Below are 22500 nucleotides of genomic sequence, written 5' to 3' on the forward strand. Positions count from 1 at the left end.
CGTCCGACACACAGAAATTTCCAAGGCGGCCAAGGAGCCTCCCCGCATAGCAATCGGGGTGTGAGGTTACGGATGCAGCATTGATAGCAATCGAGGTGTGAGGCGAAGGATGCAGAAGTGAGAGCCGAGGGATGTAGCAGAGATAGCAATCGGGGTGTGTGATGCAGAAGAGATAGCAATCGAGGTGTGCGGTGGGAAGGGCCCAGCAGCCAGAATGCATGAAGCGACGGATGAAGCAGTGATGACAACCGGGCTGTGAGGAGAGGAGGGATGCAGCCAAGAAAGCAATCAGGGCTCGAGGCAAGGGATGCATCAAGGATAGCAATCATGTTGTGAGGCGAGATTCCAAAGGCTAAACGTGAGAGGCTGCAGGGTCGACTCAGAGAGGTCTATGCATGTGAGAGGCTGAAAGCAAGGTCGACTCGGAGCGGTCTATGCATCGGGCGCGCTTGGGGCGACTACCAGTGCCAACCCCTTATCCCGCGACGCGTCCGACAAAGAGAACGTTCCAAGGCGGCAGAGGAGGTTACCAGCCGAAGGATGCAGTAGCAATAACAGGTATAGTTCCGCGGCGGCCGAGAAGACTCACCGCATAGGAATCGGGATGCGAGGCGAGGGATGCGGCGGGAAGGCCCCGACGGCTAAACGGAAGAGGCTGCAGGGCCGCCTCGGAATGGTCCAAGCATCGGATGCGATTGGGACGACTACCAGTGCCAACCCCTTATCCCGCGATGCGTCCGATACACAGATAGTTCCAAGGCGGCCGAGGAGCCTCACCGCATATCAATCGGGGTGCGAGGCGAGGGATGGGGCGGGAAGGCCCCAACGGCTAGACGGAAGAGGCTTCAGGGCCACCTCGGAATGGTCCAAGCATCGGACGCGCTTGGGGCGACTGCCAGTGCCAACCCCTTATCCCGCGATGCGTCCGATACACAGATGGTTCCAAGGCGGCCGAGGAGCCTCACCGCATAGCAATCGGGGGTGCGAGGCGAGGGATGGGGCGGGAAGGCCCCAACGGCTAGACGGAAGAGGCTTCAGGGCCGCCTAGGAATGGTCCAAGCATCGGACACGCTTGGGGCGACTACCAGTGACAGCCCCCTATCCCGCGATGCGTCCGATACGAAGATGGTTCCAAGGCGGCCGAGGAGCCTCACCGCATAGCAATCGGGGTGCGAGGTGGGGGATGCGGCGAGATGGCCCCAACGGCTAGACGGAAGAGGCCACAGGGCCGCGTCGGAATAGTCCAAGCATCGGACGCGCTTGGGGCGACTACCAGTGACAACCCCTTATCCCGCGATGCGTCCGATACGAAGATAGTTCCAAGGCGGCCGAGGAGCCTCACCGCATAGCAATCGGGGTGCGAGGTGGGGGATGCGGCGAGATGGCCCCAACGGCTAGACGGAAGAGGCTGCAGGGCCGCCTCGGAATAGTCCAAGCATCGGACGCGCTTGGGGCCACTACCAGTGACAACCCCTTATCCCGCGATGCGTCCGATACGAAGATAGTTCCAAGGCGGCCGAAGAGCCTCACCGCATAGCAATCGGGGTGCGAGGTGGGGGATGCGGCGAGATGGCCCCAACGGCTAGACGGAAGAGGCCACAGGGCCGCCTCGGAATAGTCCAAGCATCGGACGCGCTTGGGGCGACTACCAGTGACAACCCCTTATCCCGCGATGCGTCCGATACGAAGATAGTTCCCAGGCGGCCGAGGAGCCTCACCGCATAGCAATCGGGGTGCGAGGCGAGGGATGCGGCGAGATGGCCCCAAAGGCTAGACGGAAGAGGCTGCAGGGCTGCCTCGGAATAGTCCAAGCATCGGACGCGCTTGGGGCGACTACCACTGCCAACCCCTTATCCCGCGATGCGTCCGATACACAGATAGTTCCGAGGCGGCCGAGGAGGTGGGGGATGCAGCGAGATGGCCCCAACGGCTAGACGGAAGAGGCTGCAGGGCCGCCTCGGAATAGTCCAAGCATCGGACGCGCTTGGGGCGACTACCAGTGACAACCCCTTATCCCGCGATGCGTCCGATACACAGATAGTTCCGAGGCGGCCAAGGAGCCTCACCGCATAGCAATCGTGGTGCGAGGTGGGGGATGCGGCGAGATGGCCCCAACGGCTAGACGGAAGAGGCTGCAGGGCCGCCTCGGAATGGTCCAAGCATCGGATGCGCTTGGGGCGACTACCACTGCCAACCCCTTATCCCGCGATGCGTCTGATACACAGATAGTTCCAAGGCGGCCGAGGAGCCTCACAGCATAGCAATCAGGGTGCGAGGCGAGGGATGCGGCGAGAAAGCCCCAACGGCTAGAGGGAAGAGGCTTCAGGTCCGCCTCGGAATGGTCCAAGCATCGGACGCGCTTGGGGCGACTACCAGTGACAACCCCTTATCCCGCGACGCGTCCGATACACAGATAGTTCCAAGGCGGCCGAGGAGCCTCACCGCATAGCAATCGGGGTGCGAGGCGAGGGATGCGGCGAGAAGGACCCAACGGCTACACGGAAGAGGCTTCGGGGCCGCCTCGGAATGGTCCAAGCATCGGACGCGCTTGGGGCGACTACCAGTGACAACCCCTTATCCCACGACGCGTCCGATACACAGATAGTTCCAAGGCGGCCGAGGAGCCTCACCGCATAGCAATCGGGGTGCGAGGCGAGGGATGCGGCGAGAACGACCCAACGGCTACACGGAAGAGGCTTCGGGGCCGCCTCGGAATGGTCCAAGCATCGGACGCGCTTGGGGCGACTACCAGTGACAACCCCTTATCCCGCGACGCGTCCGATACACAGATAGTTCCAAGGCGGCCGAGGAGCCTCACCGCATAGCAATCGGGGTGCGAGGCGAGGGATGCGGCGAGAAGGACCCAACGGCTAGACGGAAGAGGCTTCGGGTCCGCCTCGGAATGGTCCAAGCATCGGACGCGCTTGGGGCGACTACCAGTGACAACCCCTTATCCCGCGACGCGTCCGATACACAGATAGTTCCAAGGCGGCCGAGGAGCCTCACCGCATAGCAATCGGGGTGCGAGGCGAGGGATGCGGCGAGAAGGACCCAACGGCTAGACGGAAGAGGCTTCGGGTCCGCCTCGGAATGGTCCAAGCATCGGACGCGCTTGGGGCGACTACCAGTGACAACCCCTTATCCCGCGACGCGTCCGATACACAGATAGTTCCAAGGCGGCCGAGGAGCCTCACCGCATAGCAATCGGGGTGCGAGGCGAGGGATGCGGCGAGAAGGACCCAACGGCTAGACGGAAGAGGCTTCGGGTCCGCCTCGGAATGGTCCAAGCATCGGACGCGCTTGGGGCGACTACCAGTGACAACCCCTTATCCCGCGACGCGTCCGATACACAGATAGTTCCGAGGCGGCCGAGGAGCCTCACCGCATAGCAATCGGGGTGCGAGGCGAAGGATGCGGCGAGAAGGACCCAACGGCTAGACGGAAGAGGCTTCGGGTCCGCCTCGGAATGGTCCAAGCATCGGACGCGCTTGGGGCGACTACCAGTGACAACCCCTTATCCCGCGACGCGTCCGATACACAGATAGTTCCAAGGCGGCCGAGGAGCCTCACCGCATAGCAATCGGGGTGCGAGGCGAGGGATGCGGCGAGAAGGACCCAACGGCTAGACGGAAGAGGCTTCAGGGCCGCCTCGGAATGGTCCAAGCATCGAACGCGCTTGGGGCGACTACCAGTGACAACCCCTTATCCCGCGACGCGTCCGATACACAGATAGTTCCGAGGCGGCCGAGGAGCCTCACCGCATAGCAATCGGGGTGCGAGGCGAGGGATGCGGCGAGAAGGACCCAACGGCTAGACGGAAGAGGCTTCAGGGCCGCCTCGGAATGGTCCAAGCATCGGACGCGCTTGGGGCGACTACCAGTGACAACCCCTTATCCCGCAACGCGTCCGATACACAGATAGTTCCGAGGCGGCCGAGGAGCCTCACCGCATAGCAATCGGGGTGCGAGGCGAGGGATGCGGCGAGAAGGACCCAACGGCTAGACGGAAGAGGCTTCAGGGCCGCCTCGGAATGGTCCAAGCATCGGACGCGCTTGGGGCGACTACCAATGACAACCCCTTATCCCGCGACGCGTCCGATACACAGATAGTTCCGAGGCGGCCGAGGAGCCTCACCGCATAGCAATCGGGGTGCGAGGCGAGGGATGCGGCGAGAAGGACCCAACGGCTAGACGGAAGAGGCTTCAGGGCCGCCTCGGAATGGTCCAAGCATCGGACGCGCTTGGGGCGACTACCAGTGACAACCCCTTATCCCGCGACGCGTCCGATACACAGATAGTTCCGAGGCGGCCGAGGAGCCTCACCGCATAGCAATCGGGGTGCGAGGCGAGGGATGCGGCGAGAAGGACCCAACGGCTAGACGGAAGAGGCTTCAGGGCCGCCTCGGAATGGTCCAAGCATCGGACGCGCTTGGGGCGACTACCGTTGCCAACCCCTTATCCCGCGATGCGTCTGATACACAGATAGTTCCGAGGCGGCCGAGGAGCCTCACCGCATAGCAATCGGGTTGCGAGGCAGATTATTGGGAAGGGAACCCCCTGGGATGCGGCTCAAGCAGTGCCCAAAGGGACTGGAATGCGGAATCACATCGAGAGACCCAAATGCTATACGAGGGCTCAAATCGAATTATCGATTTGGCCACGACATGGACGCATCGGAACGACTACCTTTGCCGAACCACTCGCAATTGCATCCATACCGAAACCAATAGACATTTCCGTTAGAGCCCTCGCATAGCATTCGGGAATCTCGCATGCCCCTCTAAATCGACCAATGCTGGCGCTCAATGAAAATCCGAGCGCTACCACCGTTCGAGCGCCAGCATTGGTCGAGTTAGAGGGGCACGGGGGAGAATGCTCCAGTCAACACCTCCCCTATATAAGTTATTTGTCCGATTCTCGCACAACCGTAGTCTGCCTCGTCGAATCAAACAACGGTCCCAGATTCCGACTTCCGTTCCGTAGAGACCCAAAAGCTAGATGGAGGCTCGCAAGAAAGAGAGTCGGCGCATAGCAATCGGGTTTCTCGAACGTTTAGGGACCGAGCTCACTTGCGGATAGGGCAAAATCCGCCAAGCAACCCAAAAGCTAGACGGGGGCTCGAATCGAATCGCCTAGGCGGCCACAACAACGACGTGTTGGATCGACTACCAGTGCCAAACCATTCAGCAAGACTAGTCTGTGTCGAGGCCGGATAGAGATTCTCAGAGAGCGCCCGCATAGCATTTAGGAGACCTGCCGCGTCCCTCACACTCGACAAATGGTGGTGCACGTTTATAAATCCGAGCGATCCCAACCCTTTCAAGCACCAACATCGGTCGAGATAGAGGGGCACGGAGGGGGCTACGTGAGACAACACAGTCCCCTATATAAGTTATTTGTCCGATTCTCACACATCCGAAGAATGGTCATCAAATCGGACAACAGCCCAAACTTCCGACTTCCGTCCCAGAAAGCCCAAGAGCTATCTAAAACGTTCATGGCCGGAACTCGATCGCGGCTATACCAGTCCGCCAAGCAACCCAAAAGCTAGACTGGAGCTCTAGTCGAATCACCTCTGTGGCCATTGCAAGGACGTGTTGGAGCGACTACCATTGCCGAACCATTCCGCAGGTCGAGTCCATACCAAGGCCGCATAGAGATTCACGATGAGCTCCTGCATAGCAATCAGGAGACTTGCCGTGTCCATCACAATCGATAAATCCTGGTGCAAGATTTTTGCATCCGAGCGCTCCAACCAGTCGAGCACCAGCATCAATCGACATAAACGGGCACGGGGGGAGGATGCTCGAGAACACTACCTCCCCTATATAAGTTATTTGTCCGATTCTCAAGCAGCCGAAGTCTGGTCATCGAATCGGGTCAAAGACCACAACTTCCGACTTTACCCACAATGCAAGTCATCGAATCGAACATCGGCCCCCGAGTCGGACTCCATGCGTATGTCAGGTCATCGGACCCAAATTCCGCCTTCCTGCGCATGGCGGGCCATCAATATCAACTCGGTCATCGGACCCAAACTCCGCCTTTTTGCGTATGGCACGCCTTCAAATCGGTCATCGGACCCAAATTCCGCCTTCCTGTGCATGGCGGGCCATCAACATCAACTCGGTCATCGGACCCAAATTCCGCCTTTCTGCGCATGGCACGCCATCAACTCGGTCATCGGACCCAAATTCCGCCTTCCTGCGCATGGCAGGTCATCGGACACAAATTCAGACCTCGCCAATATGCCTACGTATCGAATCGGTCATCGGACCCAACTTCCGACTTCATCCATACTGTAGGGTCTTTGAGGTTGGCGCGGTGCGCTCAACCCAGGGAGTCGACCCATCGAAGCATACACCTCCCCTATATAAGCTATTTGTCCGATTCCCACACCTGTGTAGTTTGCACCTCTGACCAGGACATCGACCCCAACTTCCGAACTCGACTGCAACGACGGCACCAGCGCCTTGGTGCGCACCTTGCGACGCACAGTCCCAACATTCGCCTTCCTGCACATGGCAGGTCATCGGACCCAAATTCCGACCTCGCGAGTATGCCTACATATCGAATCGGTCATCGGACCCAACTTCCGACTTCATCCATACCGTAGGGTCTTTGAGGTTGGCGCGGTGCGCTCAACCCGGGGAGTCGACCCAACGAAGCATACACCTCCCCTATATAAGCTATTTGTCCGATTCCCACACCTGTGTAGTTTGCACCTCCGATCAAGACATCGACCCCAACTTCCGAACTCGCCTCCAACGACCGAACCAGCGCCTTGGTGCGCACCTTGCAACGCACAGTGCCAACATTCGCCTTCCTGCACGTGGCAGGTCATCGGACCCAAATTCCGACCTCGCGAGTATGCCTACATATCGAATCGGTCATCGGACCCAACTTCCGACTTCATCCATACCGTAGGGTCTTTGAGGTTGGCGTGGTGCGCTCAACCCGGGGAGTCGACCCAACGAAGCATACACCTCCCCTATATAAGCTATTTGTCCGATTCCCACACCTGTGTAGCTTGCACCTCCGATCAGGACATCGACCCCAACTTCCGAACTCGACTAAAAAGACCGCACCAGCGCCTTGGTGTGCACCTTGCAACGCACAGTGTCAACATTCGCCTTCCTGCACATGGCAGGTCATCGGACCCAAATTCCGACCTCATGAGCATACCTACTAATCGAATCGGTCATCGGACCCAACTTCCGACTTCATCCATACCGTAGGGTCTTTGAGGTTGGCGCGGTGCGCTCAACCTGGGGAGTCGACCCATCGAAGCATACACCTCCCCTATATAAGCTATTTGTCCGATTCCGACACCTGTGTAGTTTGCACCTCCGCTCAGGACATCGACCCCAACTTCCGAACTCGCCTGCAACGACCGAACCAGCGCCTTGGTGCGCACCAAAAGTGCGCACTTTTGGAGGGCACTTTTGTGCGCTCCAAAGGTGCGCACTTTTGGAGGGCACTTTTCTGCGCTCCAAAGGTGCGCACTTTTGGAGGGCACTTTTTGGAGGGCACTTTTCTGCGCTCCAAAGGTGCGCACTTTTGGAGGGCACTTTTTGGAGGGCACTTTTCTGCGCTCCAAAGGTGCGCACTTTTGGAGGGCACTTTTTGGAGGGCACTTTTCTGCGCTCCAAAGGTGCGCACTTTTGGAGGGCACTTTTTGGAGGGCACTTTTCTGCGCTCCAAAGGTGCGCACTTTTGGAGGGCACTTTTTGGAGGGCACTTTTCTGCGCTCCAAAGGTGCGCACTTTTGGAGGGCACTTTTTGGAGGGCACTTTTCTGCGCTCCAAAGGTGCGCACTTTTGGAGGGCACTTTTTGGAGGGCACTTTTCTGCGCTCCAAAGGTGCGCACTTTTGGAGGGCACTTTTTGGAGGGCACTTTTCTGCGCTCCAAAGGTGCGCACTTTTGGAGGGCACTTTTTGGAGGGCACTTTTCTGCGCTCCAAAGGTGCGCACTTTTGGAGGGCACTTTTTGGAGGGCACTTTTCTGCGCTCCAAAGGTGCGCACTTTTGGAGGGCACTTTTGTGCACTCCAAAGGTGCGCACTTTTGGAGGGCACTTTTCCTGTGCTCCAAAGGTGCACACCTAGGTGAGCACCTTCGACCACACCTTGTAGCACACCAAACTCTGACTTTCGACTTCATCCGCAATGCAGGGTCTTTGAGGTTGGCGCAATGCGCACAACCAGGGGAGTCGACCCATCAAACCCAACACCTCCCCTATATAAGCTATTTGTCTGATTCTCATACATGCGTAGCCTGCAGGAGCAATTAGGACATCGACCCCAACTTTCGGCTTCTAAACGAAAACAAGGTCTTTGAGGTTGGTGTAATGCGAACAACTAGGGGAGTCAACCCATCAAACCCAACACCTCCCCTATATAAGCTATTTGTCTGATTCTCATACATGTGTAGTCTACAGGAGCAATTAGGACATCGACCCCAACTTTTGACTTCTTAACGAAAACAAGGTCTTTGAGGTTGACGTAATGCGCACAACCAGGGGAGTCGACCCATCAAACCCAACACCTCCCCTATATAAGCTATTTGTCCGATTCTCATACATGTGTAGCCTGCAGGAGCCATTAGGACATTGACCCCAACTTTTGACTTCTTAACGAAAACAAGGTCTTTGAGGTTGGCGTAATGCGCACAACCAAGGGAGTTGACCCATCAAACCCAACACCTCCCCTATATAAGCTATTTGTCTGATTCTCATACATGTGTAGCCTGCAACAACGATTAGGACATCCACCCCAACTTCTGAATTCGTCTGCGTTGACCGCACCAAAGGTGCACGCCTTGGTGCTCACCAAAATCCGACTTCCGACTTCTTCTGCTATGCGGGGTCTTTGAGGTTGGCGCAGTGCGCACAACCAGGGGAGTCAACCCACCGAATGCAACACCTCCCCTATATAAGCTATTTGTCTGATTCTCATACATGCGTAGACTGCAGCAATGATTAGGACATCCACCCCAACTTTTGACTTCTTAAACAAGACAGGGTCTTTGAAGTTGGTGCAGTGCACACAACCAGGGGAGTCGACCCATCAAACGCAACACCTCCCCTATATAAAGCTATTTGTCCGATTCTCATACGTGTAGTCTGCAGCAGCGATTAGGACATCGACCCCAACTTTCGAATTCGTTTGCATTGACCGCACCAAAGGTGCACGCCTTGGTGTGCACCCTGGAGTGCACTTTGGTGCTCACCTCGGTGCACACTTTGGTGTGCACCTCGGTGTGCACCAAAGGTGCGCACCTTGGAGCGCACCAAAGGTGTACACTTTGGAGCGCACCACATAGGGTCTTTGAGAGGTTGGCGCAGTGCGCACACCAAGGTGGGTGTTGAGGTGCGTGCCGAGGTGGGTGGGTGCTAGGGTGCGCTCCATGGTGGGTGCCAGGGTGGGTGCGTGCTAGGGTGGATTCCAAAGAGGGTCATAGGGTGGGTGCCAAGGTGGGTTGGTGATATAGTGGGTTCAAAGGTGGGTACTAGGGTGGGTTCCAAGGTGGGTCACAAGTTGGGTGCCAGGATGCGTGGGTGTTAGGTTGGGTGCCAAGGTGGGCTCCTGCGTGGGTGGGTGCTAGGGTGGGTTTCAAGGTGGACGCGAGGGCGGGTGCCAAGGTGGGTAACAAGTTGGGTGTTAGGATGGGTGAGTGCTAGAGTGGGTGCCAAGGTGGGTGGGTGCTAAGGTGGATGCCAAGGTGGTTCACAGGGTGGGTGGGTTCTAGGGTGAGTTCCAAGGTGGGTCACAGGTTCAGTGCTAGGGTGGGTGTCAAGGCGGGTGTCGAGGTGCCTGGGTGCTAGGGTGTGGATGCCAATGTGGGTCATAGGGTGGGTACTAGGGTGGGCTGCAATGTGGGTGCCAAGGTGGGTAACATGCTCGGTGGGTTCTAAATTGGGTGCCAGGGTGGGTGTGCACCCACCTTGCCCGAGGTGGGTGCCAAGGTGCCAGTGTGGGTGGGTGCTAAGGTGGATGCCAAGGTGGGTGAGAAGGTGGGTGATAGGTTGAGTGGTAGGATGGGTGGGTGCCAAGATGGGTCACAGGGTGGGTGCAAGGGTGGGTAGGTGCTAGGGTTGGTGTCAGGGTGGGTGGGTGCTAGGTTGGGTTCCAAGGTGGGTGCGAGGGTGAGTGTCAAGGTGGGTCACAGGTTAGGTGCTAGGATGGGTGAGTGCTAGGGTGCAAAGGTGCCAGGGTGGGTGCTAGGATGGGTCGATGCTAGGGTGAGTGGCAAGGTGGGTCCACAAGTGTCAAGGTGGGTGCCGAGGTGGGTGCCAAGTCGGCGACTGCTATGGTGGATGCCAAGGTGGGTCACGGGGTGGGTGCCAAGTTGCTAGGTTGGGTTCCAAGGTGGGTGCCAACGTGGGTGCTAGGGTGCGTGGGTTAAAGGGTGTGTCACAACGTGGGTGCCAGGATGGGTGCGCACCCACACTGGCCAAGACGGGTGCGGGTGCAAGGTTGGGTTCCAAGCCCGGTCACAGGCTGGGTGCTAGGATGGGTGGGTGCCAAGGTGGGCACCAGGGTGGGTGCACCCACCCTGGCCAAGGTGGGTCACGGGGTGGGTCCTAGGGTGGGTAACGGGGTGGGTACTAAGGTGCGTGCCAAGGTGGGTCATAGGGTGGGTGCCAAGGTGGGCACCAGGGTGGGTGTGCACCAACCCTAGCCAGGGTAGGTCACGGGGTGGTTGTCGGGGTGGGCGTCAAGGAGCCAAGGTGGGTGGCAAGTAGCCAAGTTGCGTGCCAAGGTGGGTGTCGGGGTGGGTGCCAAGGATCCAAGGTGGGTGCCAAGGAACCAAGGTGGGTGTCTGGGTGGGTGCCGAGGTGGGAGCCAGGGTGGGTCCCAAGGTGAGTGCAAAGGTGGGTGCCAGGGTCAAGGTGAGTGCCAATGTGGGTTCCAAGGTGCCAGGGTCAGGGTGAGTGCCAATGTGGGTTCAAAGGTGCTAAGTTGGGTGCGAGGTTGGGTGCGAGGGTGGGTGGGTGCCAAGGTGTGCTAGGTGGAAGCCCGGGTGGGTCGGCATCCCATGGGTGTCGAGTTGGGTGCCTGATGGGTGCTTCTTGTCAAGTTTTAGTCGTCGGGACTCATTTCGAGCCTTAGAGGTCGTTTCTTGTCCGGTTGCCCTGTCTTCGACCTGGGAACCCAATTTTGGTCCTCGGGTCCCATTTTTTTTTGTCTCGCATCCCACTTTTGGCCTGTGGCCTTTTCGGGGTCGATTCTCGTTTTGGGCATCAGAGCATGTTTCTTCTCCTAAAACCCAATATTTGTTTATTAAGTCTCGGAACACATTTTTGTTCTCGTGGACCCATCATGGGTCTTGGAACGCATTTGTGGTCCTTGGGTCCCATTTTGCATCCCGAAACTTGTGTTTTGGTGCTTGATCCCTATTTTGGGTGCCCACCTTGCACCAAGTGCGCACCCGGGGCAAACCGAGCGCCTTGGTGCACCGGGGCAAGATCGAGCGTGCACCCGAGGCGCCCCGAACATGCACCAAGGTGCACTCGGCCCACATGTGAGCGCAGGTCGTTGCGCCCGAGGTGGTGTGTGGGCACCGCGTTGCAGACGGGACACTGCACGCACACGACGCCCCCTCCAGGTGCACGCATGTAGGCCGGGCCGGGTGCACACCCGACGCCCTAGCAAGGTGCGCGCACCCGGGCAGGGCTCACACTTGGCGAACGGGGCGCACTTCGCGAGGGAGGGTGTGCACCTCGACGGGGGTGGGTGGCCGGGGTGGATTCGCACGTGGGTCGCGGTTTGCTAAGTACACACTGCGACAAGCTCATAACGGGTGCGATCATACCAGCGTTAGTGCACCGGATCCCATCAGAACTCCGCAGTTAAGCGCGCTTGGGCCGGAGTAGTACTGGGATGGGTGACCTCCCGGGAAGTCCCGGTGTTGCACCCTTTTTTAGTTTTTCGCCGGGCGTCGCAATGCTATTTGAATAAACCTTTTGCCCGTTTGCGTTCTCGTCGGGGCCGGGCCGGGCCGGGGTGCGCTGCCCGCACTACCGCGCGCGCGGGGGCGACACCGAGCGCGCACCCGAGGCGCCCCGAGCACACAGGCCACGGTGCAACCCGGGCGTTGTGCGCGCACCCCGGTGCGCCCGAGGTGCTGCGCGCGCACCCAGGTGAAATCGGTGTGCACCTCGGCCAGTGCGCGCTCGGTCGAGTCGCGCACGTTGGCCAAGGTGCACGGTGATGTTTCTTACTCTAAGGTTCCGCACCAGACGCCCGGGACAGGTGAGCGAAGCTGGGCGGGGCCGGGTGCGCGGCCGGGGCAGGTGCACGCAGCTGGAGAGAGCTTTGGAGCACACTTCGGAGCGCACCAATGATGCGCTCCATTCAAAAGTTTCCTGAAAAGGCAAAAAAAGTTGAGATTATAGAATTTCCCACTTGAGAGATTGTAAAAAAAAAAAATTTAAAATGAAGGAAACGCGGGTGCCAAGGTGTGCGCAGCCCAGCCAAGGTGTGCGCACCAAGGCGCCCACCCTGGCGAAGGTGCACGCAAGGTGCGCACCCGAGGCAAACCGGACAATTAACCCAACTTTCGACTTCGCGCGCACCTTGGAGCGCACTTCGGAGCGCTCCTTGGTGCGCACCAATCTTGGGCACCTCGGAGTGCACCATGGCGCCCACCAAGGTGCGCACCCGGGGCAAACCGAGCTCCGACTTCGTGCGCACCTTGGAGCGCACGAAAGGTGCGCACCATGGCGCCCACCAAGGTGCGCAGCCCAGCCAAGGCGTGCGCATCAAGGTGCGCACCCTGGCGAAGGTGCGCACCCGGGGCAAACCGAGCTCCGACTTCGTGCGCACCTTGGAGCGCACAAAAGGTGCGCAACCCAGCCAAGGTGTGCGCACCCCGGTCAAACCGAGCTCCGAATCGTGCGCACCAGAGGTGCACGCCATCGTGCGCACCTTGGAGCACACTTCGGAGCCCTCCTTGGTGCGCGCCGATGTTGCGCACCTCGGAGCGCACCCGGGGAAAACAATGCAATTAACCCGACTTTCGACTTCGTGGGCACCTCGGAGCGCTCTCGGGTTCGCACCTCGGAGCACACCGAGGTGCGCACCTTTGATGCGCTGCCTTCACCAATTTCCAGAAAAGGCAAGAAAACATTGAGAAGGTGTGCGCACCGAGGTGCCCACCCTGGCGAAGGTGCACGCGAGGTGCGCACCCGGGGCAAACCGGGCTCCGACTTCGTGCACGCCGCACCTTGGAGCACACTTCGGAGCGCTCCTTGGTGCGCACCAGGGCGCGCAACCCAGCCGAGGTGCCCACCCCGGCGAAGGTGCACGCGAGGTGCGCACCCGGGGCAAACCGGGCTCCGACTTCGTGCACGCCATGGTGCCCACCGCGGCGAAGGTGCACGCGAGGTGCGCACCCGGGGCAAACCGGGCTCCGACTTCGTGCACGCCGCACCTTGGAGCACACTTCGGAGCGCTCCTTGGTGCGCACCATGGTGCCCACCAGGGCGCGCAACCCCGCCGAAGGTGCACGCGAGGTGCGCACCCGGGGCAAACCGGGCTCCGACTTCGTGCACGCCGCACCTTGGAGCACACTTCGGAGCGCTCCTTGGTGCGCACCATGGTGCCCACCAGGGCGCGCAACCCCGCCGAAGGTGCACGCGAGGTGCGCACCCGGGGCAAACCGGGCTCCGACTTCGTGCACGCCATGGTGCGCACCGCGGCGAAGGTGCGCACCCGGGGCAAACCGGGCTCCGACTTCGTGCACGCCGCACCTTGGAGCACACTTCGGAGCGCTCCTTGGTGCGCACCAGGGCGCGCAACCCAGCCGAGGTGCCCACCCCGGCGAAGGTGCACGCGAGGTGCGTACCCGGGGCAAACCGGGCTCCGACTTCGTGCACGCCGCACCTTGGAGCACACTTCGGAGCGCTCCTTGGTGCGCACCATGGTGCCCACCAGGCCGCGCAACCCAGCCAAGGTGTGCGCACCAAGGTGCACGCGAGGTGCGCACCCGGGGCAAACCGGGGTCCGACTTCGTGCACGCCGCACCTTGGAGCACACATCGGGGCGCTCCCGGGTTCGCACCGGCGTTGCGCACCGTGGTGGGCACCTCGGAGCACACCAAGGTGGGCAGCGAGGTGCGCACCTTTGATGCGATGCCTTCACTAATTTCCATAAAAGGCAAAAAAAAAACGAGATTTTAAAATTTCCGTTTTGAAAGATAGTGAGAAAAAGGGAATGCTGGTGCCATCTTGAGCCCGCCCTGGTGCGCAGCCCAGCCAAGGTGTGCGCACCAAGGTGCCCACCCTGGCGAAGGTGCGCGCCCGGGCAATTAACCCAACTTCCAACTTCGCGCGCGCCAGGGTGGGAGCGCACCCAACAACCGGGCCTGGGAAGAGCCAATGCGAGAAACCCCACCAAACGCTCTGACAAAAAAAGAGGGGGCGCTCCAGTAACCCCGCTTCGGAGCGCACCCTGGGCAAACCCAGCCAAGGTGCCCACCCCGGCCAAGGTGCAGGCGAGGTGCGCACCCGGGGCAAACCGGGCTCCGACAACGTGCACGCCGCACCTTGGAGCACACTTCGTAGCGCTCCCGGGTGCGCACCTCAGAGCACACCAAGGTGGGCAGCGAGGTGCGCACCTTTGATGCGCTGCCTTCACTAATTTCCAGAAAAGGCAAAAAAAAAAGGAGATTTTAAAATTTCCGTTTTGAAAGATAGTGAAAAAAACGGAACGCGCGTGCCATCTTGAGCCCGCCCTGGTGCGCAGCCCAGGTAAGGTGCCCACCCTGGCAAAGGTGCGCACCCGGGCAATTAACCCTACTTCCGACTTCGTGCGCGCCAGGGTGGCAACCGGGCCTCGGAAGAGCCAATGCGAGAAACCCCACCAAACGCTCCGACAAAAAAAGAGGCGGCGCTCCAATAACCCCGCTTCGGAGCGCAGCCGGGGCAAACCCAGCCAAGGTGCCCACCCCGACGAAGGTGCACGCGAGGTGCGCACCCGGGGCAAACCGGGCTCCGACAACGTGCACGCAGCACCTTGGAGCACACTTCGAAGCACTCCCGGGTGCCCACCGGCGTTGCGCACCGTGGTGGGCAGCGAGGTGCGCACCTTTGATGCGCTGCCTTCACTAATTTCCAGAAAAAGGCAAAAAAAAATGAGATTTTAAAATTTCCGTTTTGAAAGATAGTGAAAAAAAAGGAACGCGGGTGCCATCTTGAGCCCGCCCTGGTGCGCAGCCCAGGCAAGGCATGCGCACCAAGGTGCCCACCCGAGGTGCACACCCGGGGCAAACCGGGCTCCGACTTCGTGCAGGCCGCACCTTGGAGCACACTTCGGAGCGCTCCTTGGTGCGCACCATGGTGCCCACCAGGGCGCGCAACCCAGCCAAGGTCTGCACACCAAGGTGCCCACCCCGGCGAAGGTGCACGCGAGGTGCGCACCCGGGGCAAACCGGGCTCCGACTTCGTGCACGCCATGGTGCCCACCGCGGCGAAGGTGCACGCGAGGTGCGCACCCGGGGCAAACCGGGCTCCGACTTCGTGCACGCCGCACCTTGGAGCACACTTCGGAGCGCTCCTTGGTGCGCACCATGGTGCCCACCAGGGCGCGCAACCCAGCCAAGGTGTGCGCACCAAGGTGCACGCGAGGTGCGCACCCGGGGCAAACCGGGGTCCGACTTCGTGCACGCCGCACCTTGGAGCACACATCGGAGCGCTCCCAGGTTCGCACCAGCGTTGCGCACCTTTGATGCGCTGCCTTCACTAATTTCCAGAAAAGGCAAAAAAAAACGATATTTTAAAATTTCCGTTCTGAAAGATAGTGAAAAAAACGGAACGCGGGTGCCATCTTGAGCCCTTCCTGGTGCGCAGCCCAGGCAAGTTGTGCGCACCAAGGTGCCCACCCTGGCGGAGGTGCGCGCCCGGGGCAAACCGGGCTCCGACTTCGTGCACTGCATGGTGCCCACCAAGGCGCGCAACCCAGCCAAGGTGCCCACCGCAGCGAAGGTGCACGCGAGGTGCACACCCGGGGCAAACCGGGCTCCGACTTCGTGCACGCCGCACCTTGGAGCACACTTCAGAGCGCTCCTTGGTGCGCACCAGGGCGCGCAACCCAGCCGAGGTGCCCACCCCGGCGAAGGTGCACGCGAGGTGCGCACCCGGGGCAAACCGGGCTCCGACTTCGTGCACGCCATGGTGCCCACCGCGGCGAAGGTGCGCACCCGGGGCAAACCGGGCTCCGACTTCGTGCACGCCGCACCTTGGAGCACACTTCGGAGCGCTCCTTGGTGCGCACCATGGTGCCCACCAGGCCGCGCAACCCAGCCAAGGTGTGCGCACCAAGGTGCACGCGAGGTGCGCACCCGGGGCAAACCGGGGTCCGACTTCGTGCACGCCGCACCTTGGAGCACACATCGGGGCGCTCCCGGGTTCGCACCGGCGTTGCGCACCGTGGTGGGCACCTCGGAGCACACCAAGGTGGGCAGCGAGGTGCGCACCTTTGATGCGATGCCTTCACTAATTTCCATAAAAGGCAAAAAAAAAACGAGATTTTAAAATTTCCGTTTTGAAAGATAGTGAGAAAAAGGGAATGCTGGTGCCATCTTGAGCCCGCCCTGGTGCGCAGCCCAGCCAAGGTTTGCGCACCAAGGTGCCCACCCTGGCGAAGGTGCGCGCCCGGGCAATTAACCCAACTTCCAACTTCGCGCGCGCCAGGGTGGGAGCGCACCCAACAACCGGGCCTGGGAAGAGCCAATGCGAGAAACCCCACCAAACTCTCTGACAAAAAAAGAGGGGGCGCTCCAGTAACCCCGCTTCGGAGCGCACCCTGGGCAAACCCAGCCAAGGTGCCCACCCCGGCCAAGGTGCAGGCGAGGTGCGCACCCGGGGCAAACCGGGCTCCGACAACGTGCACGCCGCACCTTGGAGCACACTTCGTAGCGCTCCCGGGTGCGCACCTCAGAGCACACCAAGGTGGGCAGCGAGGTGCGCACCTTTGATGCGCTGCCTTCACTAATTTCCAGAAAAGGCAAAAAAAAAAGGAGATTTTAAAATTTCCGTTTTGAAAGATAGTGAAAAAAACGGAACGCGCGTGCCATCTTGAGCCCGCCCTGGTGCGCAGCCCAGGTAAGGTGCCACCCTGGCAAAGGTGCGCACCCGGGCAATTAACCCTACTTCCGACTTCGTGCGCGCCAGGGTGGCAACCGGGCCTCGGAAGAGCCAATGCGAGAAACCCCACCAAACGCTCCGACAAAAAAAGAGGCGGCGCTCCAATAACCCCGCTTCGGAGCGCAGCCGGGGCAAACCAAGCCAAGGTGCCCACCCCGACGAAGGTGCACGCGAGGTGCGCACCCGGGGCAAACCGGGCTCCGACAACGTGCACGCAACACCTTGGAGCACACTTCGAAGCACTCCCGGGTGCCCACCGGCGTTGCGCACCGTGGTGGGCAGCGAGGTGCGCACCTTTGATGCGCTGCCTTCACTAATTTCCAGAAAAAGGCAAAAAAAAATGAGATTTTAAAATTTCCGTTTTGAAAGATAGTGAAAAAAAAGGAACGCGGGTGCCATCTTGAGCCCGCCCTGGTGCGCAGCCCAGGCAAGGCATGCGCACCAAGGTGCCCACCCGAGGTGCACACCCGGGGCAAACCGGGCTCCGACTTCGTGCAGGCCGCACCTTGGAGCACACTTCGGAGCGCTCCTTGGTGCGCACCATGGTGCCCACCAGGGCGCACCCGGGGCAAACCGGGCTCCGACTTTGTGCACGCCGCACCTTGGAGCACACATCGGAGCGCTCCCAGGTTCGCACCAGCGTTGCGCACCTTTGATGCGCTGCCTTCACTAATTTCCAGAAAAGGCAAAAAAAAACGATATTTTAAAATTTCCGTTCTGAAAGATAGTGAAAAAAACGGAACGCGGGTGCCATCTTGAGCCCTTCCTGGTGCGCAGCCCAGGCAAGTTGTGCGCACCAAGGTGCCCACCCTGGCGGAGGTGCGCGCCCGGGGCAAACCGGGCTCCGACTTCGTGCACTGCATGGTGCCCACCAAGGCGCGCAACCCAGCCAAGGTGCCCACCGCAGCGAAGGTGCACGCGAGGTGCGCACCCGAGGTGCACACCCGGGGCAAACCGGGCTCCGACTTCGTGCACGCCGCACCTTGGAGCACACTTCAGAGCGCTCCTTGGTACGCACCAGGGCGCGCAACCCAGCCAAGGTGCTCACCCCGGCGAAGGTGCACGCGAGGTGCGCACCCGGGGCAAACCGGGCTCGGACTTCGTGCACGCCGCACCTTGGAGCACACATCGGAGCGCTCCCGGGTTCGCACCAGCATTGCGCACCTTTGATGCGCTGCCTTCACTAATTTCCAGAAAAGGCAAAAAAAAGAAAAAAATGAGATTTTAAAATTTCCGTTTTGAAAGATAGTGAAAAAAACGGAACGCGGGTGCCATCTTGAGCCCGCCCTGGTGTGCAGCCCAGGCAAGTTGTGCGCACCAAGGCACCCACCCTGGCCAAGGTGGGTCACGGGGTGGGTCCTAGGGTGGGTAACGGGGTGGGTACTAAGGTGCGTGCCAAGGTGGGTCATAGGGTGGGTGCCAAGGTGGGCACCAGGGTGGGTGTGCACCAACCCTAGCCAGGGTAGGTCACGGGGTGGTTGTCGGGGTGGGCGTCAAGGAGCCAAGATGGGTGGCAAGTAGCCAAGTTGCGTGCCAAGGTGGGTGTCGGGGTGGGTGCCAAGGATCCAAGGTGGGTGCCAAGGAACCAAGGTGGGTGTCTGGGTGGGTGCCGAGGTGGGAGCCAGGGTGGGTCCCAAGGTGAGTGCAAAGGTGGGTGCCAGGGTCAAGGTGAGTGCCAATGTGGGTTCCAAGGTGCCAGGGTCAGGGTGAGTGCCAATGTGGGTTCAAAGGTGCTAAGTTGGGTGCGAGGTTGGGTGCGAGGGTGGGTGGGTGCCAAGGTGTGCTAGGTGGAAGCCCGGGTGGGTCGGCATCCCATGGGTGTCGAGTTGGGTGCCTGATGGGTGCTTCTTGTCAAGTTTTAGTCGCCGGGACTCATTTCGAGCCTTAGAGGTCGTTTCTTGTCCGGTTGCCCTGTCTTCGACCTGGGAACCCAATTTTGGTCCTCGGGTCCCATTTTTTTTTGTCTCGCATCCCACTTTTGGCCTGTGGCCTTTTCGGGGTCGATTCTCGTTTTGGGCATCAGAGCATGTTTCTTCTCCTAAAACCCAATATTTGTTTATTAAGTCTCGGAACACATTTTTGTTCTCGTGGACCCATCATGGGTCTTGGAACGCATTTGTGGTCCTTGGGTCCCATTTTGCATCCCGAAACTTGTGTTTTGGTGCTTGATCCCTATTTTGGGTGCCCACCTTGCACCAAGTGCGCACCCGGGGCAAACCGAGCGCCTTGGTGCACCGGGGCAAGATCGAGCGTGCACCCGAGGCGCCCCGAACATGCACCAAGGTGCACTCGGCCCACATGTGAGCGCAGGTCGTTGCGCCCGAGGTGGTGTGTGGGCACCGCGTTGCAGACGGGACACTGCACGCACACGACGCCCCCTCCAGGTGCACGCACGTAGGCCGGGCCGGGTGCACACCCGACGCCCTAGCAAGGTGCGCGCACCCGGGCAGGGCTCACACTTGGCGAACGGGGCGCACTTCGCGAGGGAGGGTGTGCACCTCGACGGGGGTGGGTGGCCGGGGTGGATTCGCACGTGGGTCGCGGTTTGCTAAGTACACACTGCGACAAGCTCATAACGGGTGCGATCATACCAGCGTTAGTGCACCGGATCCCATCAGAACTCCGCAGTTAAGCGCGCTTGGGCCGGAGTAGTACTGGGATGGGTGACCTCCCGGGAAGTCCCGGTGTTGCACCCTTTTTTAGTTTTTCGCCGGGCGTCGCAATGCTATTTGAATAAACCTTTTGCCCGTTTGCGTTCTCGTCGGGGCCGGGCCGGGCCGGGGTGCGCTGCCCGCACTACCGCGCGCGCGGGGGCGACACCGAGCGCGCACCCGAGGCGCCCCGAGCACACAGGCCACGGTGCAACCCGGGCGTTGTGCGCGCACCCCGGTGCGCCCGAGGTGCTGCGCGCGCACCCAGGTGAAATCGGTGTGCACCTCGGCCAGTGCGCGCTCGGTCGAGTCGCGCACGTTGGCCAAGGTGCACGGTGATGTTTCTTACTCTAAGGTTCCGCACCAGACGCCCGGGACAGGTGAGCGAAGCTGGGCGGGGCCGGGTGCGCGGCCGGGGCAGGTGCACGCAGCTGGAGAGAGCTTTGGAGCACACTTCGGAGCGCACCAATGATGCGCTCCATTCAAAAGTTTCCTGAAAAGGCAAAAAAAGTTGAGATTATAGAATTTCCCACTTGAGAGATTGTAAAAAAAAAAAATTTAAAATGAAGGAAACGCGGGTGCCAAGGTGTGCGCAGCCCAGCCAAGGTGTGCGCACCAAGGCGCCCACCCTGGCGAAGGTGCACGCAAGGTGCGCACCCGAGGCAAACCGGACAATTAACCCAACTTTCGACTTCGCGCGCACCTTGGAGCGCACTTCGGAGCGCTCCTTGGTGCGCACCAATCTTGGGCACCTCGGAGTGCACCATGGCGCCCACCAAGGTGCGCACCCGGGGCAAACCGAGCTCCGACTTCGTGCGCACCTTGGAGCGCACGAAAGGTGCGCACCATGGCGCCCACCAAGGTGCGCAGCCCAGCCAAGGCGTGCGCATCAAGGTGCGCACCCTGGCGAAGGTGCGCACCCGGGGCAAACCGAGCTCCGACTTCGTGCGCACCTTGGAGCGCACAAAAGGTGCGCAACCCAGCCAAGGTGTGCGCACCCCGGTCAAACCGAGCTCCGAATCGTGCGCACCAGAGGTGCACGCCATCGTGCGCACCTTGGAGCACACTTCGGAGCCCTCCTTGGTGCGCGCCGATGTTGCGCACCTCGGAGCGCACCCGGGGAAAACAATGCAATTAACCCGACTTTCGACTTCGTGGGCACCTCGGAGCGCTCTCGGGTTCGCACCTCGGAGCACACCGAGGTGCGCACCTTTGATGCGCTGCCTTCACCAATTTCCAGAAAAGGCAAGAAAACATTGAGAAGGTGTGCGCACCGAGGTGCCCACCCTGGCGAAGGTGCACGCGAGGTGCGCACCCGGGGCAAACCGGGCTCCGACTTCGTGCACGCCGCACCTTGGAGCACACTTCGGAGCGCTCCTTGGTGCGCACCAGGGCGCGCAACCCAGCCGAGGTGCCCACCCCGGCGAAGGTGCACGCGAGGTGCGCACCCGGGGCAAACCGGGCTCCGACTTCGTGCACGCCATGGTGCCCACCGCGGCGAAGGTGCACGCGAGGTGCGCACCCGGGGCAAACCGGGCTCCGACTTCGTGCACGCCGCACCTTGGAGCACACTTCGGAGCGCTCCTTGGTGCGCACCATGGTGCCCACCAGGGCGCGCAACCTCGCCGAAGGTGCACGCGAGGTGCGCACCCGGGGCAAACCGGGCTCCGACTTCGTGCACGCCGCACCTTGGAGCACACTTCGGAGCGCTCCTTGGTGCGCACCATGGTGCCCACCAGGGCGCGCAACCCCGCCGAAGGTGCACGCGAGGTGCGCACCCGGGGCAAACCGGGCTCCGACTTCGTGCACGCCATGGTGCGCACCGCGGCGAAGGTGCGCACCCGGGGCAAACCGGGCTCCGACTTCGTGCACGCCGCACCTTGGAGCACACTTCGGAGCGCTCCTTGGTGCGCACCAGGGCGCGCAACCCAGCCGAGGTGCCCACCCCGGCGAAGGTGCACGCGAGGTGCGTACCCGGGGCAAACCGGGCTCCGACTTCGTGCACGCCGCACCTTGGAGCACACTTCGGAGCGCTCCTTGGTGCGCACCATGGTGCCCACCAGGCCGCGCAACCCAGCCAAGGTGTGCGCACCAAGGTGCACGCGAGGTGCGCACCCGGGGCAAACCGGGGTCCGACTTCGTGCACGCCGCACCTTGGAGCACACATCGGGGCGCTCCCGGGTTCGCACCGGCGTTGCGCACCGTGGTGGGCACCTCGGAGCACACCAAGGTGGGCAGCGAGGTGCGCACCTTTGATGCGATGCCTTCACTAATTTCCATAAAAGGCAAAAAAAAAACGAGATTTTAAAATTTCCGTTTTGAAAGATAGTGAGAAAAAGGGAATGCTGGTGCCATCTTGAGCCCGCCCTGGTGCGCAGCCCAGCCAAGGTGTGCGCACCAAGGTGCCCACCCTGGCGAAGGTGCGCGCCCGGGCAATTAACCCAACTTCCAACTTCGCGCGCGCCAGGGTGGGAGCGCACCCAACAACCGGGCCTGGGAAGAGCCAATGCGAGAAACCCCACCAAACGCTCTGACAAAAAAAGAGGGGGCGCTCCAGTAACCCCGCTTCGGAGCGCACCCTGGGCAAACCCAGCCAAGGTGCCCACCCCGGCCAAGGTGCAGGCGAGGTGCGCACCCGGGGCAAACCGGGCTCCGACAACGTGCACGCCGCACCTTGGAGCACACTTCGTAGCGCTCCCGGG

At 60.8% G+C, this 22500-nt stretch overlaps 2 non-coding genes across 2 annotated transcripts; both read left to right on the forward strand.

Annotated features, from left to right (window-relative positions):
• The first annotated feature begins 11801 nt into the window (after window positions 1-11801).
• On the forward strand, window positions 11802-11920 carry LOC131871744 (5S ribosomal RNA). Its single transcript, XR_009369950.1, has one exon. It is a non-coding gene; the product is annotated as a 5S ribosomal RNA (ribosomal RNA).
• A 7804-nt stretch (window positions 11921-19724) lies between these two features.
• Window positions 19725-19843, forward strand: LOC131871745 (5S ribosomal RNA). Its single transcript, XR_009369951.1, has one exon. It is a non-coding gene; the product is annotated as a 5S ribosomal RNA (ribosomal RNA).
• The last annotated feature ends 2657 nt before the right edge of the window (window positions 19844-22500 follow it).

Source organism: Cryptomeria japonica, unplaced genomic scaffold (assembly GCF_030272615.1).
Source record: "Cryptomeria japonica unplaced genomic scaffold, Sugi_1.0 HiC_scaffold_452, whole genome shotgun sequence".
In the NCBI taxonomy this organism is placed as follows: domain Eukaryota; kingdom Viridiplantae; phylum Streptophyta; class Pinopsida; order Cupressales; family Cupressaceae; genus Cryptomeria; species Cryptomeria japonica.